An 18,346-nucleotide genomic window follows, 5' to 3' on the forward strand; every position below is an offset into this window, starting at 1 on the left:
CTTCCGAGCTACACCCCAGTAGCGTCGGGTCTTAATTTAAGTGAATGTTCCTTCTCCGATGATGAAGACTCTTTGATAACGGTGGATTCAGAAGAGGGCGTTGGTGAAAGTCCAAGTGGTCTGATCCGTCCATCGGATAGGTAAAGTCCAGTTTTTGTTTCTTCCTAACCATTTGTTATGATGGCTGACATTAGTGGTGTTTCCCTCAATGTGAGAGGCATAGGATCCAAGACCAGAAGAGCTACTGTTTTACATTTTTTAACCTGTTTTACAGCTTCTGTTTTCTTTTTACAAGAATGTCATATCCCTCATAAGATTTCTTACAAAAAATATAAGGAAGAGTGGAAACATGGTCCATCGGTCTGGTCTGGATCAAATGCAACCGGATCAGCCGGGGTAGCTATACTTTTTAAGGGAAATGTGTCTATTGATTTTATCCAAGATATTTTACCGGGTCGTATTCTTTTAGTTAAGGCTTTTATTGATGGGACAAGATGGCAGTTTTTAAATTTTTATGGGTCACCTGATAAAAATGAAAGGGCTGATATGCTGGAAATTTTACCTTTATTTATTAACATTTCTGAACCTTTTATCCTGGCAGGTGATTTTAATTGTATTTTAAAAGGCGAAAGCCGACGCTCCGGTTCCGTGAGTAGAAATTATGACAAAACGTCTGGAATGTTAAGCAATATTATAAATGATTGTAAATTAACTGATGTGTATAAAGAATGTAACAAGGATAGCCCTATAGACGCTGGTTTCACCTGGAGCAATTCTACATGTAGCTCCAGGATAGATTTTGTTTTAGGTTCAGAAAAAATACTGCCAGTGAAATGTGAAGTTTTAACTAATATTCTCTCAGATCACAAGGTTTTATCTTTTAGAGTGAGGATTAATGGAAAGAAGAAATGTGGTAAGAAATCTTGGAAATTGAATGTGTCCCTTTTAAAAGATCCACAAATTTTATCGGATTTTATTGAGTTTTATGTAAACTGTAGAAAAAGGAAAAACCCCAATATTTCTTTTAGCTCCTGGTGGGATAGAATGAAAATAAACATTAAAGATTTCTTTATAAAGAAAAGCATACAAAAAGCTAAAGAAAAGTTTGAGATCTATAATTTTCTTAATATCAGGTTACAGACATTGTACAAATTCAAAGACAATGGTCTGGATGTAGGTAATGATATATTGAGTCTTAAAGGAGAAATTTCAAAGTGGTTGGAACAAAAAGGAAAAGAACTGATTTTTCGTTCAAAGGTAAAACACGTAGAAGAGGATGAGACTTGTTCCAGGTATTTTTTTAAGAAAAACAAACAGGCGAAAACAATAATTGATAACATAGATGGAGATAATAATATCAACGTTATATTGGATAAGGTAAATGTCTATTTTAATGATCTTTTTAATGTAAAAACTGTAGACCATGATTTAATACACACTTTCCTGGGGGAGATCAAGTCCACCCTAGATGCTGATGCCCAAAGTTTTTTATCCCAACCTCTAGTTGAGGAAGAGATTTTAGAAACCATGAAGAGTTTTAAAAATGGTAAAGTGCCCGGCCCTGATGGTATCCCCATAGAGTTTTATATAAGTTTTTATGATATTTTAAAAGATGATTTGTTTAATTTGTTTTCCGAAGTTTTTAATAATAAGGTTTTACTCAACTCATGGAAGAAAGGTGAGGTATCACTACTATACAAAAAAGGTGACAAAACGGATCTTAAAAACTGGAGGCCGATAACTCTTTTAAATAGTGATTACAAAATTATGGCTAAGATCTGTGCAAATCGGTTGAAAAAGGTGATACATAAAGTAATTCATGCAAATCAGGTATGCGGGGTACCTGGGCGTAGTATCTGGGACAATTTAAACCTGGTGAAAGATTGTATTGAAGATGTAAAAACCAGAAAGACAAAGATGTCAATCCTAGCGGTGGATTTTGAGAAAGCTTTTGACCGCGTGTCTCATTTTTATCTTTTTAAAGTTTTAGAAAAAATGGGCATTCCGGGTGGGTTTTTATTGTCTCTTAAAGCTTTTTATAATGATTGTACGAGTAAGATTTTAGTTAATGGTTTTAAAACAAAAGAGGTAGTTTTAAAATCAGGGGTGAAGCAGGGTTGCCCTTTGTCCCCCCTGCTTTTTATATGTGCTATAGAACCCCTTTTATGTACAATACGCCGGGATAAGCAAATATGTGGAGTACCCTTACCCGGAGGGAACGGTCTACAAGTTAAAGTTGTAAGCTATATGGATGATGTAGCAGTGTTTGGATGTGATGTACCTTCAATACAAAAAACGATAAGCCAAATTCAGTCTTTTTGTACAGTTTCCGGTTTTAAAATTAATCTTACTAAATGTAATATTTTAAATGTCGGGGGGATGAGTTTACATGATGTACCAATTGAAGTTACAGATTCCATTACTATTTTAGGTGTTTCTTTTAATGAATCTAATAATGGTTTTAATAGCTGGGATGCGGCAGCACAGAAAATTAATCAGAAAATCTGCATGTGGAATATGAGAAAGCTGTCAATGGAAGGTAAAGTTCTGATTGTAAAAATGGTGATATTACCTATCCTGTTATATCTTAGTTTGGTGTTCCCCCCTCCTACAAATTTGTTGAAACGAATTACAAAAGTATGTTTTACCTTTTTTTGGGGCTCAAAAATGGAGAAACTCAAAAGAGAAATTGTGACAAAGCCAAAGGTTAAAGGTGGGAAAGATTTCCCTGTTTTAGATAAGTTTCTTTTAATACATTTTTTCTGTTTCTGTTTTAAAACCCTTTTTAAAGATAATTACCTTTCCTATTTTATGCGTTTTAACACTGGTTTTCTCATGAGAAGGTTTGGTTGGTTTGAAACGGTTTTATCCTTTCCTTATGCTTTTAACCTACCTGCACATTATGAGATTTTAAAGAAAATTATTCTTGATTTTAATTTGAATAAGAAACAGACAGGGGATCTATGTAACAGCAAGACACTACTCAAACAAATTAGTACTGATGTGACGTTGTGTGATATTGAACGTTATGATGATGACAAAACTGTACACATATGGAAAATGATTAACGCCCCTTATCTTTTTAATGTACAGAAAGACATGTCTTGGAGCTGCGCACACCACTGTCTTCCTTGCCGGGCATTCCAGTACAGAAGAGGTTTTGTGAGGTCTGCCATCTGCCCAAGAGAAGGTTGTCAAGAAGAAGAGACAGTGAAGCATCTTTTATGGACTTGTGCTTTTGCTAAAGAGTTCTGGAGAAGATTAATCCCCCTGCTGGAGAAAATGGTGGACCTCAAGGACTTTAATTTTGCATCAGTGTTATATGGTCTTCTGGAATGCTCAACAATGGACCAAAAAATAATGGCGTGGAAGACAGTGAATTGTGCCAAGATAGCGCTCTGGAATGCTAGAAATATTGCTGTTTTTAAACATGAAATGTTACCAGTAGATGATGTTTTAGCCTTTTGTAAAAGTGAAATGTACATATACTATTTATTGGACAGGAAAAAGAATGTAACGTTGGCAGGCAAATGGCTTTTTAACCTATGGAATATTTGAAGTCTTGTAAAATTTGCTGTGATGGAATTTTTATTTTTCTTTGAAGTCCCGAAAGTGTAATGTGGATGTAATGGTTTTATTTCTGTAATTTGTTAAATTTTAAATAAACGGTTTTTATCCCCATGTGGGGGATAGCCAAATAAAAAAAAAAAAAAAAATCTGTTCTTATCAGTTTAATATCTGATACGTCCCCTATCTGGGGACCATATATTAAATGGATTTTTAGAACAGGGAGATGGAAAAAGAGCTTGCTCTGTCCACTCCACGCATTGACCTGGTATTGCAGTATCTCCAGGACCGGTGCACCCCTTCTTTAATGCAGTTTCTAAAATCAGAAAGAATTGAATTCAATGTTTTTTGTTCATTTTGCTTGTTTGTCGGATTTTGGGATGGACTCTTTGGCTTTGCTTTTCTTCTCCTCATTGGATTTTTCATGTTCAAAGTTGCAGAAGCCAGATTACAAGCTCATTTTGGTTCAACTTCAGCAACTGTGCATTGCATTGCCATGTAATGTGATGCAATGCTATCTTTCTAGCTCTCCCTTTTTACTTCCTTTTGGATAAACAGACATATTAGGCAAGCATTTTGGAGCTTTCACCTAAATAACTACAGGTGGTGAGATAAGCTGCACAATATAATTGACCTTTCAGTATATTGTTGCATACACACCATCTATTTAGCAAATGCCCTTGTTATCAACAGCAGCCTTTTAAACTCACCTGAGCTAACAGGTATGTGCGCTGGTTACTCTGCTGCGCTTAAAATTTCTTTTTTGGTTTGCTACAATGCCTTTTCTGAAACGTTGTCTCCTTCTGCTGGAACACTGACTTCTTTCATTTAATGCCTGCAGGCTATAAAAGAGAACCCAACCCAAAAAGTTTGGTTGATTAGTCTGTGGCATTCTGTTAAACTGTTGCTTATGGCGGTCTCTGTGAGCTTCTCAGCGACATTCAGCCAGCCAGGTATCCTGCCTGCAGTAGATGGAATGTGGCAATGGAACGCTGGCTGCGCGTGTCATAATAGGCTCTGAGCCTTTATATACCTGTGCACAGCAGCAGCCACCTTCAGTCTGCTGCTGGACAGCCAGCAGCAGCAGCAGCAGCAGGAGAGGTATGTAATCAGGAGCCCTCCTGCTAAGGGTAGACAGCTGCTCGTTCCACCCCACCCCCCGCCTTAATTGGTTCTCCTCCCTTCCAACGGTGTTGAGGCGGGTGGGAACAGCAGGGGGTGAAGGTGCTGTGTTTAAAGAGGTGGAGTTATGCAGATCTAAAACGCGTGGATTGCAGCAGCAGCAAGCCGAAAAGTGCAGGCATGTAAGGGATCTAGAGGTTGACAACATGTCTTCTTAACGGGAGTCCAGGAGCTCATCTCCACAAATGGACTTTTCAGGATCCTTGGGTGGCTCCGTAGTTTGAAACCAATTCTGGTTATCGCTTCTCGGCCTTTTGGCTAAGATCAAGTGTAGTATCTGTTCTTATCAGTTTAATATCTGATACGTCCCCTATCTGGGGACCATATATTAAATGGATTTTTAGAACAGGGAGATGGAAAAAGAGCTTGCTCTGTCCACTCCACGCATTGACCTGGTATTGCAGTATCTCCAGGACCGGTGCACCCCTTCTTTAATGCAGTTTCTAAAATCAGAAAGAATTGAATTCAATGTTTTTTGTTCATTTTGCTTGTTTGTCGGATTTTGGGATGGACTCTTTGGCTTTGCTTTTCTTCTCCTCATTGGATTTTTCATGTTCAAAGTTGCAGAAGCCAGATTACAAGCTCATTTTGGTTCAACTTCAGCAACTGTGCATTGCATTGCCATGTAATGTGATGCAATGCTATCTTTCTAGCTCTCCCTTTTTACTTCCTTTTGGATAAACAGACATATTAGGCAAGCATTTTGGAGCTTTCACCTAAATAACTACAGGTGGTGAGATAAGCTGCACAATATAATTGACCTTTCAGTATATTGTTGCACACACACCATCTATTTAGCAAATGCCCTTGTTATCAACAGCAGCCTTTTAAACTCACCTGAGCTAACAGGTATGTGCGCTGGTTACTCTGCTGCGCTTAAAATTTCTTTTTTGGTTTGCTACAATGCCTTTTCTGAAACGTTGTCTCCTTCTGCTGGAACACTGACTTCTTTCATTTAATGCCTGCAGACTATAAAAGAGAACCCAACCCAAAAAGTTTGGTTGATTAGTCTGTGGCATTCTGTTAAACTGTTGCTTATGGCGGTCTCTGTGAGCTTCTCAGCGACATTCAGCCAGCCAGGTATCCTGCCTGCAGTAGATGGAATGTGGCAATGGAACGCTGGCTGCGCGTGTCATAATAGGCTCTGAGCCTTTATATACCTGTGCACAGCAGCAGCCACCTTCAGTCTGCTGCTGGACAGCCAGCAGCAGCAGCAGCAGGAGAGGTATGTAATCAGGAGCCCTCCTGCTAAGGGTAGACAGCTGCTCGTTCCACCCCACCCCCCGCCTTAATTGGTTCTCCTCCCTTCCAACGGTGTTGAGGCGGGTGGGAACAGCAGGGGGTGAAGGTGCTGTGTTTAAAGAGGTGGAGTTATGCAGATCTAAAACGCGTGGATTGCAGCAGCAGCAAGCCGAAAAGTGCAGGCATGTAAGGGATCTAGAGGTTGACAACATGTCTTCTTAACGGGAGTCCAGGAGCTCATCTCCACAAATGGACTTTTCAGGATCCTTGGGTGGCTCCGTAGTTTGAAACCAATTCTGGTTATCGCTTCTCGGCCTTTTGGCTAAGATCAAGTGTAGTATCTGTTCTTATCAGTTTAATATCTGATACGTCCCCTATCTGGGGACCATATATTAAATGGATTTTTAGAACAGGGAGATGGAAAAAGAGCTTGCTCTGTCCACTCCACGCATTGACCTGGTATTGCAGTATCTCCAGGACCGGTGCACCCCTTCTTTAATGCAGTTTCTAAAATCAGAAAGAATTGAATTCAATGTTTTTTGTTCATTTTGCTTGTTTGTCGGATTTTGGGATGGACTCTTTGGCTTTGCTTTTCTTCTCCTCATTGGATTTTTCATGTTCAAAGTTGCAGAAGCCAGATTACAAGCTCATTTTGGTTCAACTTCAGCAACTGTGCATTGCATTGCCATGTAATGTGATGCAATGCTATCTTTCTAGCTCTCCCTTTTTACTTCCTTTTGGATAAACAGACATATTAGGCAAGCATTTTGGAGCTTTCACCTAAATAACTACAGGTGGTGAGATAAGCTGCACAATATAATTGACCTTTCAGTATATTGTTGCACACACACCATCTATTTAGCAAATGCCCTTGTTATCAACAGCAGCCTTTTAAACTCACCTGAGCTAACAGGTATGTGCGCTGGTTACTCTGCTGCGCTTAAAATTTCTTTTTTGGTTTGCTACAATGCCTTTTCTGAAACGTTGTCTCCTTCTGCTGGAACACTGACTTCTTTCATTTAATGCCTGCAGACTATAAAAGAGAACCCAACCCAAAAAGTTTGGTTGATTAGTCTGTGGCATTCTGTTAAACTGTTGCTTATGGCGGTCTCTGTGAGCTTCTCAGCGACATTCAGCCAGCCAGGTATCCTGCCTGCAGTAGATGGAATGTGGCAATGGAACGCTGGCTGCGCGTGTCATAATAGGCTCTGAGCCTTTATATACCTGTGCACAGCAGCAGCCACCTTCAGTCTGCTGCTGGACAGCCAGCAGCAGCAGCAGCAGGAGAGGTATGTAATCAGGAGCCCTCCTGCTAAGGGTAGACAGCTGCTCGTTCCACCCCACCCCCCGCCTTAATTGGTTCTCCTCCCTTCCAACGGTGTTGAGGCGGGTGGGAACAGCAGGGGGTGAAGGTGCTGTGTTTAAAGAGGTGGAGTTATGCAGATCTAAAACGCGTGGATTGCAGCAGCAGCAAGCCGAAAAGTGCAGGCATGTAAGGGATCTAGAGGTTGACAACATGTCTTCTTAACGGGAGTCCAGGAGCTCATCTCCACAAATGGACTTTTCAGGATCCTTGGGTGGCTCCGTAGTTTGAAACCAATTCTGGTTATCGCTTCTCGGCCTTTTGGCTAAGATCAAGTGTAGTATCTGTTCTTATCAGTTTAATATCTGATACGTCCCCTATCTGGGGACCATATATTAAATGGATTTTTAGAACAGGGAGATGGAAAAAGAGCTTGCTCTGTCCACTCCACGCATTGACCTGGTATTGCAGTATCTCCAGGACCGGTGCACCCCTTCTTTAATGCAGTTTCTAAAATCAGAAAGAATTGAATTCAATGTTTTTTGTTCATTTTGCTTGTTTGTCGGATTTTGGGATGGACTCTTTGGCTTTGCTTTTCTTCTCCTCATTGGATTTTTCATGTTCAAAGTTGCAGAAGCCAGATTACAAGCTCATTTTGGTTCAACTTCAGCAACTGTGCATTGCATTGCCATGTAATGTGATGCAATGCTATCTTTCTAGCTCTCCCTTTTTACTTCCTTTTGGATAAACAGACATATTAGGCAAGCATTTTGGAGCTTTCACCTAAATAACTACAGGTGGTGAGATAAGCTGCACAATATAATTGACCTTTCAGTATATTGTTGCACACACACCATCTATTTAGCAAATGCCCTTGTTATCAACAGCAGCCTTTTAAACTCACCTGAGCTAACAGGTATGTGCGCTGGTTACTCTGCTGCGCTTAAAATTTCTTTTTTGGTTTGCTACAATGCCTTTTCTGAAACGTTGTCTCCTTCTGCTGGAACACTGACTTCTTTCATTTAATGCCTGCAGACTATAAAAGAGAACCCAACCCAAAAAGTTTGGTTGATTAGTCTGTGGCATTCTGTTAAACTGTTGCTTATGGCGGTCTCTGTGAGCTTCTCAGCGACATTCAGCCAGCCAGGTATCCTGCCTGCAGTAGATGGAATGTGGCAATGGAACGCTGGCTGCGCGTGTCATAATAGGCTCTGAGCCTTTATATACCTGTGCACAGCAGCAGCCACCTTCAGTCTGCTGCTGGACAGCCAGCAGCAGCAGCAGCAGGAGAGGTATGTAATCAGGAGCCCTCCTGCTAAGGGTAGACAGCTGCTCGTTCCACCCCACCCCCCGCCTTAATTGGTTCTCCTCCCTTCCAACGGTGTTGAGGCGGGTGGGAACAGCAGGGGGTGAAGGTGCTGTGTTTAAAGAGGTGGAGTTATGCAGATCTAAAACGCGTGGATTGCAGCAGCAGCAAGCCGAAAAGTGCAGGCATGTAAGGGATCTAGAGGTTGACAACATGTCTTCTTAACGGGAGTCCAGGAGCTCATCTCCACAAATGGACTTTTCAGGATCCTTGGGTGGCTCCGTAGTTTGAAACCAATTCTGGTTATCGCTTCTCGGCCTTTTGGCTAAGATCAAGTGTAGTATCTGTTCTTATCAGTTTAATATCTGATACGTCCCCTATCTGGGGACCATATATTAAATGGATTTTTAGAACAGGGAGATGGAAAAAGAGCTTGCTCTGTCCACTCCACGCATTGACCTGGTATTGCAGTATCTCCAGGACTGGTGCACCCCTTCTTTAATGCAGTTTCTAAAATCAGAAAGAATTGAATTCAATGTTTTTTGTTCATTTTGCTTGTTTGTCGGATTTTGGGATGGACTCTTTGGCTTTGCTTTTCTTCTCCTCATTAGATTTTTCATGTTCAAAGTTGCAGAAGCCAGATTACAAGCTTATTTTGGTTCAACTTCAGCAACTGTGCATTGCATTGCCATGTAATGTGATGCAATGCTATCTTCCTAGCTCTCCCTTTTTACTTCCTTTTGGATAAACAGACATATTAGGCAAGCATTTTGGAGCTTTCACCTAAATAACTACAGGTGGTGAGATAAGCTGCACAATATAATTGACCTTTCAGTATATTGTTGCACACACACCATCTATTTAGCAAATGCCCTTGTTATCAACAGCAGCCTTTTAAACTCACCTGAGCTAACAGGTATGTGCGCTGGTTACTCTGCTGCGCTTAAAATTTCTTTTTTGGTTTGCTACAATGCCTTTTCTGAAACGTTGTCTCCTTCTGCTGGAACACTGACTTCTTTCATTTAATGCCTGCAGACTATAAAAGAGAACCCAACCCAAAAAGTTTGGTTGATTAGTCTGTGGCATTCTGTTAAACTGTTGCTTATGGCGGTCTCTGTGAGCTTCTCAGCGACATTCAGCCAGCCAGGTATCCTGCCTGCAGTAGATGGAATGTGGCAATGGAACGCTGGCTGCGCGTGTCATAATAGGCTCTGAGCCTTTATATACCTGTGCACAGCAGCAGCCACCTTCAGTCTGCTGCTGGACAGCCAGCAGCAGCAGCAGCAGGAGAGGTATGTAATCAGGAGCCCTCCTGCTAAGGGTAGACAGCTGCTCGTTCCACCCCACCCCCCGCCTTAATTGGTTCTCCTCCCTTCCAACGGTGTTGAGGCGGGTGGGAACAGCAGGGGGTGAAGGTGCTGTGTTTAAAGAGGTGGAGTTATGCAGATCTAAAACGCGTGGATTGCAGCAGCAGCAAGCCGAAAAGTGCAGGCATGTAAGGGATCTAGAGGTTGACAACATGTCTTCTTAACGGGAGTCCAGGAGCTCATCTCCACAAATGGACTTTTCAGGATCCTTGGGTGGCTCCGTAGTTTGAAACCAATTCTGGTTATCGCTTCTCGGCCTTTTGGCTAAGATCAAGTGTAGTATCTGTTCTTATCAGTTTAATATCTGATACGTCCCCTATCTGGGGACCATATATTAAATGGATTTTTAGAACAGGGAGATGGAAAAAGAGCTTGCTCTGTCCACTCCACGCATTGACCTGGTATTGCAGTATCTCCAGGACCGGTGCACCCCTTCTTTAATGCAGTTTCTAAAATCAGAAAGAATTGAATTCAATGTTTTTTGTTCATTTTGCTTGTTTGTCGGATTTTGGGATGGACTCTTTGGCTTTGCTTTTCTTCTCCTCATTGGATTTTTCATGTTCAAAGTTGCAGAAGCCAGATTACAAGCTCATTTTGGTTCAACTTCAGCAACTGTGCATTGCATTGCCATGTAATGTGATGCAATGCTATCTTTCTAGCTCTCCCTTTTTACTTCCTTTTGGATAAACAGACATATTAGGCAAGTATTTTGGAGCTTTCACCTAAATAACTACAGGTGGTGAGATAAGCTGCACAATATAATTGACCTTTCAGTATATTGTTGCACACACACCATCTATTTAGCAAATGCCCTTGTTATCAACAGCAGCCTTTTAAACTCACCTGAGCTAACAGGTATGTGCGCTGGTTACTCTGCTGCGCTTAAAATTTCTTTTTTGGTTTGCTACAATGCCTTTTCTGAAACGTTGTCTCCTTCTGCTGGAACACTAACTTCTTTCATTTAATGCCTGCAGACTATAAAAGAGAACCCAACCCAAAAAGTTTGGTTGATTAGTCTGTGGCATTCTGTTAAACTGTTGCTTATGGCGGTCTCTGTGAGCTTCTCAGCGACATTCAGCCAGCCAGGTATCCTGCCTGCAGTAGATGGAATGTGGCAATGGAACGCTGGCTGCGCGTGTCATAATAGGCTCTGAGCCTTTATATACCTGTGCACAGCAGCAGCCACCTTCAGTCTGCTGCTGGACAGCCAGCAGCAGCAGCAGCAGGAGAGGCATGTAATCAGGAGCCCTCCTGCTAAGGGTAGACAGCTGCTCGTTCCACCCCACCCCCCGCCTTAATTGGTTCTCCTCCCTTCCAACGGTGTTGAGGCGGGTGGGAACAGCAGGGGGTGAAGGTGCTGTGTTTAAAGAGGTGGAGTTATGCAGATCTAAAACGCGTGGATTGCAGCAGCAGCAAGCCGAAAAGTGCAGGCATGTAAGGGATCTAGAGGTTGACAACATGTCTTCTTAACGGGAGTCCAGGAGCTCATCTCCACAAATGGACTTTTCAGGATCCTTGGGTGGCTCCGTAGTTTGAAACCAATTCTGGTTATCGCTTCTCGGCCTTTTGGCTAAGATCAAGTGTAGTATCTGTTCTTATCAGTTTAATATCTGATACGTCCCCTATCTGGGGACCATATATTAAATGGATTTTTAGAACAGGGAGATGGAAAAAGAGCTTGCTCTGTCCACTCCACGCATTGACCTGGTATTGCAGTATCTCCAGGACCGGTGCACCCCTTCTTTAATGCAGTTTCTAAAATCAGAAAGAATTGAATTCAATGTTTTTTGTTCATTTTGCTTGTTTGTCGGATTTTGGGATGGACTCTTTGGCTTTGCTTTTCTTCTCCTCATTGGATTTTTCATGTTCAAAGTTGCAGAAGCCAGATTACAAGCTCATTTTGGTTCAACTTCAGCAACTGTGCATTGCATTGCCATGTAATGTGATGCAATGCTATCTTTCTAGCTCTCCCTTTTTACTTCCTTTTGGATAAACAGACATATTAGGCAAGCATTTTGGAGCTTTCACCTAAATAACTACAGGTGGTGAGATAAGCTGCACAATATAATTGACCTTTCAGTATATTGTTGCACACACACCATCTATTTAGCAAATGCCCTTGTTATCAACAGCAGCCTTTTAAACTCACCTGAGCTAACAGGTATGTGCGCTGGTTACTCTGCTGCGCTTAAAATTTCTTTTTTGGTTTGCTACAATGCCTTTTCTGAAACGTTGTCTCCTTCTGCTGGAACACTGACTTCTTTCATTTAATGCCTGCAGACTATAAAAGAGAACCCAACCCAAAAAGTTTGGTTGATTAGTCTGTGGCATTCTGTTAAACTGTTGCTTATGGCGGTCTCTGTGAGCTTCTCAGCGACATTCAGCCAGCCAGGTATCCTGCCTGCAGTAGATGGAATGTGGCAATGGAACGCTGGCTGCGCGTGTCATAATAGGCTCTGAGCCTTTATATACCTGTGCACAGCAGCAGCCACCTTCAGTCTGCTGCTGGACAGCCAGCAGCAGCAGCAGCAGGAGAGGTATGTAATCAGGAGCCCTCCTGCTAAGGGTAGACAGCTGCTCGTTCCACCCCACCCCCCGCCTTAATTGGTTCTCCTCCCTTCCAACGGTGTTGAGGCGGGTGGGAACAGCAGGGGGTGAAGGTGCTGTGTTTAAAGAGGTGGAGTTATGCAGATCTAAAACGCGTGGATTGCAGCAGCAGCAAGCCGAAAAGTGCAGGCATGTAAGGGATCTAGAGGTTGACAACATGTCTTCTTAACGGGAGTCCAGGAGCTCATCTCCACAAATGGACTTTTCAGGATCCTTGGGTGGCTCCGTAGTTTGAAACCAATTCTGGTTATCGCTTCTCGGCCTTTTGGCAAGATCAGTGGTGGTTTTCTGCTGCTGGTGTTGTTTGGAGGGCAGTTGTGACTGGGGTTCCCCCTTGTGGGGCTCTAGTGTGCGATTGAGCGGCGATTGTGTTTATCTGCTGTAAAAATGGTGGAGAAAACACGTGGATTAGAGGACTCGGTCCGTCTGAAGGTGGCTGCAGGTCATGAAGGAGAAATCGGTTTGGACCAAGTTTGCGTTGATGTCTTGAAGAACATTAATGGCTTGAAGGTAACGGATGTATTGGCACTGCAGGATTTTCAGAAACAAGGAATTTATGATATCACTTTTGTTTCTTTGAGTATTTGCCAGAGAGTCTACATGGAGTTGGTACGAATGAAGGAAGAAAAGGATTGAAATGCCTAGAGTTTATTGCACTGGAACCTCTGTTCCAGCAGACATATAAGTATGTGGTTGTGCACATGTATAACCCTAAAGTTCCGGATGAGACTGTTTCCAATTTTTTAGCTCGGTATTGTAGTGAGGTTAAATTTTTGGGAAGAATGAAGAACAAATACAATTATCTAAATGGCAAGAGGAGATATGTTGTAAAACTGAGACCGGATGATAGAGCTATTGGGGGTGCCAAGAGCATTCCTGCACAGTTTTCTATCGGAGGAGAAAGGGGATTTTGTTTTTATAATGGACAGATGGAATATTGTAGGAAGTGTCATGAGTTTGGACATGTTCAGAAAGATTGTCCAGTGCAAGGTGATGTTTGTAGAGGTTGTGGGAAATCTGGGCATGTTGCAAGTGGTTGCCCAATGAATAAGGTGTGTGATTTGTGTGGACATGCAGATCACCTTGCAAGGAAATGTAGATTGTGGGCTCAGATTCCTAGGTCACAGGTGGACGCTGAAGAGAGGCAGAAGAAGACTCGGCAGGAAAGTGGGGAGGAGGGCGAAGGCTCAGACTCAGAGGGGGAAAGCCAAAAACAAGATGGTGGTAGGGGAAGAGACCATGCGGTGCCCAAGATGGAGGAAAAGGGGCGGAGCCAGAAGAAAGTTGGTTTGAGGGAGGGGCTGGAAGTAATAAACAAAGTAGCTGATGTGCATGGCCCGGGTGATGGGATGGATTTGTCTAATATGGCGGAGTCAGTGAATCCTGTTTTGGGAAGAGATGGGGGTGAGGAAATGGAGGTTTTGGAGGAGGAGGATTCTGATTCGGATGGAACTATAACCCCTCAGCAGCGTGATAGGGTTAACAGTGATTGGAGTGAAAATGAGGAGGAAGATGATGGCAAGGAGGAGAGTTATGCCTCCGTGATTAAAAGAAGTAAGGTGGAGGGGTGTTGGTCTGGGGGGCAGGAAGATCCAGTCTCCCTAAGACCAGGTTATTCTAACAGGGACTCGAGTTCTGAGTCGCCTGATATACGTAGAAAAGTGGGTGGCAGGAGTGGGTTTTCTCCTGGTTCATGATGGATCGGGTATGGTGGAGATTTCTTCCTGTTGTTATGATGGCGTTGTGTGTTGCTTCTCTGAATGTACGAGGGATTGGTTCTGCTTGTAGGAGAGCAGGGATACTGGATTACATTGAGAGTGTGAATGCAGATATTGTCTGTCTGCAGGAATGTGTAATTAAATCTGCCCCGCATGAGAGTGAGTGGAATAAGGGGCAATCTTTTTGGTCCCCATGCTCAGAAAACAGGAATGAAGGGGTGGGCATTTTACTGTGTAATTCCAGTCTAAAGGTTTTAGAGTTTAAAGTAATCATACCTGGGAGATGTTTGTTTTTATTAGTGGATTTTTTAGGTCAGCGGGTACGGGTTTTTAATGTTTATGCCCCTGCTGATAAACAAGCAAGAGTTGGGTTTTTGGAGTCTCTAAAGTTGTTTTTACCAGGCAGAGACTTCACTATAGTGGCTGGAGATTTTAATTGTGTCAGATCCGCAAAAGATCGTAAGAGCTCTACGGAAGGTAGGACTGATGTTACGTCTAATATTTTAAATCAGATTGTGCAGGATTTACGCTACACGGATGCTGGTCTGATGGTTGGGCCAAGTGAAAAGTTCACATACATATCAGATAGTGGACGTAGTGTTTCCCGAATTGACTATGTTTTTATGTCTGAAGGGATTAAGGTGGCCAAGTGCAACCACGTGATGATGACTTTTTCTGACCACAAGATGATAGTGGTATATCTGTGTATAGCTGAGTCCCTGGCTTTTGGAAAGGGACTCTGGAAGCTGAACGTAAGCCTGCTGGAAGAGGAGAGTGTTAAGGTTGGTTTTAATAAAGTGTTTTTGTCTTGTGTGTCTGAACAGCACCTTTTTAAAGATTTGCTAGAGTGGTGGGACTGGGCTAAGGAGAAATTTGCATGTTATTTTAAAGGGGTGTGTTTTAGGAGAGCGAAAGCCAAAAGGGATCATGATGCTGCTGTTATTTCAAAATTGGAAGTACTCCATAAGTTTAAGAGAGTGGGGATGGAGGTGGATAAAGAGATTGCAGATTTGAAGGACGAACTGAAGAAGATACTTATTGAAAAAGGGAAGACTATTATGTTTAAGGCAAAAATAAAGCACATGGAGGAAAATGAGCAATGTTCGAGATACTTTTTTAAAAAATGTTTTAAACCTAAAGGGGTTTTTAAGTCTGTTTTTTCTCCTGCAGGGGAGGTATCTGGGGATGAGATGATTGGCAGTATTCTTTCCTTTTATGAAACACTCTTCTCTAACGATAGTAGAGCCAGTGATGCGGAAATTAATGATTATTGCAAAGTATTAACTAATAATATTCCTGAGGAGAAAATTGGGTTTTTAAGTGAGGAGGTTGGGAAAGATGAAATTAGACGGGCAGTGGATGGCTTGGCGAAAGGCAAGACGCCAGGCTGTGATGGTCTTCCTGCTGAATTTTATGTTAGATTTTGGGATATTATAGGTGTGGAGTTTTCCCGGGTGGTGCAATATGGTTTTACTCATGGGATTTTATCGGTTTCTATGCGTAGGGGGATTGTTACGCTGATTCATAAGAAAGGGGACATGAGGGATATTAAAAATTGGAGGCCCATAACATTGTTAAACAGTGATTACAAAATTATTTCTAAAATTGTGGCTGGTAGACTGGCAGATGTGATAGGTGATATGGTGGGGGAGTATCAGGCATGTGCAGTGCCTGGTAGGAAAATTTCAGATAATTTGCTGCTTCTAAGAGACTTAATTTATCAGGCTAATTTGAATAAGAATGCTCTTTTGTTACAGTCGGTGGACCTGGAGAAAGCCTTTGATAAAATATCACATAGATTTTTGTTCTCTGCTTTAAGTCACCTTGGTGTTCCGGATAAATTATTGATGGTCATTAAGAGTTTTTATTGTGGGGTCAGTAGCCAGATTTTAGTTAATGGGCATGTGAGTTCCAGTTTTAATATTTTATCGGGAGTTAGGCAGGGTTGTCCCCTGTCACCAATTCTTTTTATCTGTGTGGTGGAGGCCCTTTTAAAAAGTGTGCAAGTTGACAAGTGTGTGGCTGGTGTTTTTATTCCTGGGGGATCCGGGGGTCCAGTCAAGTCTTTAAGTTATATGGATGATATTGTTTTTACTTGTGGTTCACAGGCGGATCTCAATAGAGTGAATTTGCACGTAAGGATTTTTTGTTGTGTGGCTGGTATGGCGGTGAATTGGGGAAAGTGCCAGCTTTGTAACTTTGGGAGGCAGGTTGAGGTTAACGTGGCAGGAGTGGAGAGTAGGGAGGAAATTGAGGTTCTTGGTGTCATCTTTGAGAAGGAACTGAAAGGGAAAAGCAGCCTGAAGATTCTAGAAGACAAAATGGATCAGAAGTTGAACTTTTGGAAACTAAGGAACCTGTCGCTGAGAGGGAAAGTGCTGGTAATCAAGTCTGTGATTCTCCCGCTTCTGCTGTACACTGCTTTGATTTTCCCACCTGCTCTGCTTTGGACAAAGAGAGTGACAAGGAAACTGTTTGTGTTTTTTTGGGGATCCAAAATGGAGAAACTAAGAAGAGGAATGGTTATGTGTTCTGTGGAAAATGGGGGTTGTGATTTTCCTAACATTGACTTATTTTTAAGAATGCATTATTTTTTGAACATTTATAAATTATCCCAGTGCAATAACAGGACTGCGGACATGTGCAAATATTTAGCAGGACGGCTTTTCCAGAAATGGAGCTGGTGTGAGAAGGATTTAAGAAAACCAGTTTCGTTTGTGATACCGTTTTTTTATGTGGTGCTTAGGTCCTTCTATGATCAAAATGGGATAAGCTCCATGGTTAGACCGGACAAAAAACTGATTGTCTCAGGTATTAAGAAGAAGGAGATGTTATGTGATGTGCCGTTTTGTAATAATGCACAGTCTGGACAGGTGTGGAAGCTTTTTTTCATGCGTGGAATCAGCAACAGACAGAAGGATGTAACCTGGATGGCGTTGCATGGATGCTTGCCAACAAGGGCTTTTTTGAATGACCGGGGGATAAAGGTTCAAGAACTATGTCCTAGGGAAGGTTGCAATAAGGTGGAAACAATACAGCATATTTTTTGGGACTGTTTTTTTGCTAAAAAAGTTTTTACCTTGTTGTCACGTATGTTTGTTGCTTTAGTTGGTTTTCATTGTTTCGATTTTGAAAGGATTTTAATAGGTCAAGATTTTAAGTACTCGCAAAGGAAGCGGGCAAGCTGGATTATTTTTGTCATATATAAAGAGGTTTTATGGGACGTTCGGAATTTGGTGATTTTTAAAAAGATTGTTTTTTCCCCCATGGAATGCAGAAGGATTTTTCTTGCTAGACTGTTTTATGCCTATTTATTGGATAAAAAGAAGTATGGTGAGACAGCAGCAGAAGCACTCTGGAACTTTTCACATTGGACTTCTTACAGTAAGTAACAGTTAATTGCAGGGTTGTGTTTTTTGGGATTTTGTTTTTGTTTTTCCGAATGATGATTTGAGAACCCGTTATGTGAATATGCGCTATGATGCATAAATTAATGTGGGTCTTAATCTGAGGAAAAAAAAAAAAAAATCTGTTCTTATCAGTTTAATATCTGATACGTCCCCTATCTGGGGACCATATATTAAATGGATTTTTAGAACAGGGAGATGGAAAAAGAGCTTGCTCTGTCCACTCCACGCATTGACCTGGTATTGCAGTATCTCCAGGACCGGTGCACCCCTTCTTTAATGCAGTTTCTAAAATCAGAAAGAATTGAATTCAATGTTTTTTGTTCATTTTGCTTGTTTGTCGGATTTTGGGATGGACTCTTTGGCTTTGCTTTTCTTCTCCTCATTGGATTTTTCATGTTCAAAGTTGCAGAAGCCAGATTACAAGCTCATTTTGGTTCAACTTCAGCAACTGTGCATTGCATTGCCATGTAATGTGATGCAATGCTATCTTTCTAGCTCTCCCTTTTTACTTCCTTTTGGATAAACAGACATATTAGGCAAGCATTTTGGAGCTTTCACCTAAATAACTACAGGTGGTGAGATAAGCTGCACAATATAATTGACCTTTCAGTATATTGTTGCACACACACCATCTATTTAGCAAA

At 41.8% G+C, this 18,346-nt stretch overlaps 7 non-coding genes and 1 pseudogene across 7 annotated transcripts; all 8 read left to right on the forward strand.

Annotated features, from left to right (window-relative positions):
- The first annotated feature begins 3,665 nt into the window (after positions 1–3,665).
- Positions 3,666–3,869, forward strand: LOC141150567 (U2 spliceosomal RNA; annotated as a pseudogene).
- Positions 3,870–4,987: 1,118 nt separating this feature from the next.
- LOC141275455 (U2 spliceosomal RNA) lies at positions 4,988–5,178 on the forward strand. Its single transcript, XR_012323694.1, has one exon. It is a non-coding gene; the product is annotated as a U2 spliceosomal RNA (small nuclear RNA).
- A 1,115-nt stretch (positions 5,179–6,293) lies between these two features.
- On the forward strand, positions 6,294–6,484 carry LOC141275456 (U2 spliceosomal RNA). Its single transcript, XR_012323695.1, has one exon. It is a non-coding gene; the product is annotated as a U2 spliceosomal RNA (small nuclear RNA).
- Positions 6,485–7,599: 1,115 nt separating this feature from the next.
- LOC141275457 (U2 spliceosomal RNA) lies at positions 7,600–7,790 on the forward strand. Its single transcript, XR_012323696.1, has one exon. It is a non-coding gene; the product is annotated as a U2 spliceosomal RNA (small nuclear RNA).
- A 1,115-nt stretch (positions 7,791–8,905) lies between these two features.
- On the forward strand, positions 8,906–9,096 carry LOC141149560 (U2 spliceosomal RNA). The gene has a single exon (XR_012245851.1). It is a non-coding gene; the product is annotated as a U2 spliceosomal RNA (small nuclear RNA).
- A 1,115-nt stretch (positions 9,097–10,211) lies between these two features.
- Positions 10,212–10,402, forward strand: LOC141275458 (U2 spliceosomal RNA). Its single transcript, XR_012323697.1, has one exon. It is a non-coding gene; the product is annotated as a U2 spliceosomal RNA (small nuclear RNA).
- A 1,115-nt stretch (positions 10,403–11,517) lies between these two features.
- Positions 11,518–11,708, forward strand: LOC141275459 (U2 spliceosomal RNA). Its single transcript, XR_012323698.1, has one exon. It is a non-coding gene; the product is annotated as a U2 spliceosomal RNA (small nuclear RNA).
- Positions 11,709–17,777: 6,069 nt separating this feature from the next.
- On the forward strand, positions 17,778–17,973 carry LOC141150673 (U2 spliceosomal RNA). The gene has a single exon (XR_012246811.1). It is a non-coding gene; the product is annotated as a U2 spliceosomal RNA (small nuclear RNA).
- Positions 17,974–18,346: the final 373 nt, after the last annotated feature.

This window comes from Phyllobates terribilis, unplaced genomic scaffold (assembly GCF_046119375.1).
Source record: "Phyllobates terribilis strain yellow unplaced genomic scaffold, ASM4611937v1 Scaffold_5__5_contigs__length_657084704, whole genome shotgun sequence".
Classification (NCBI taxonomy): domain Eukaryota; kingdom Metazoa; phylum Chordata; class Amphibia; order Anura; family Dendrobatidae; genus Phyllobates; species Phyllobates terribilis.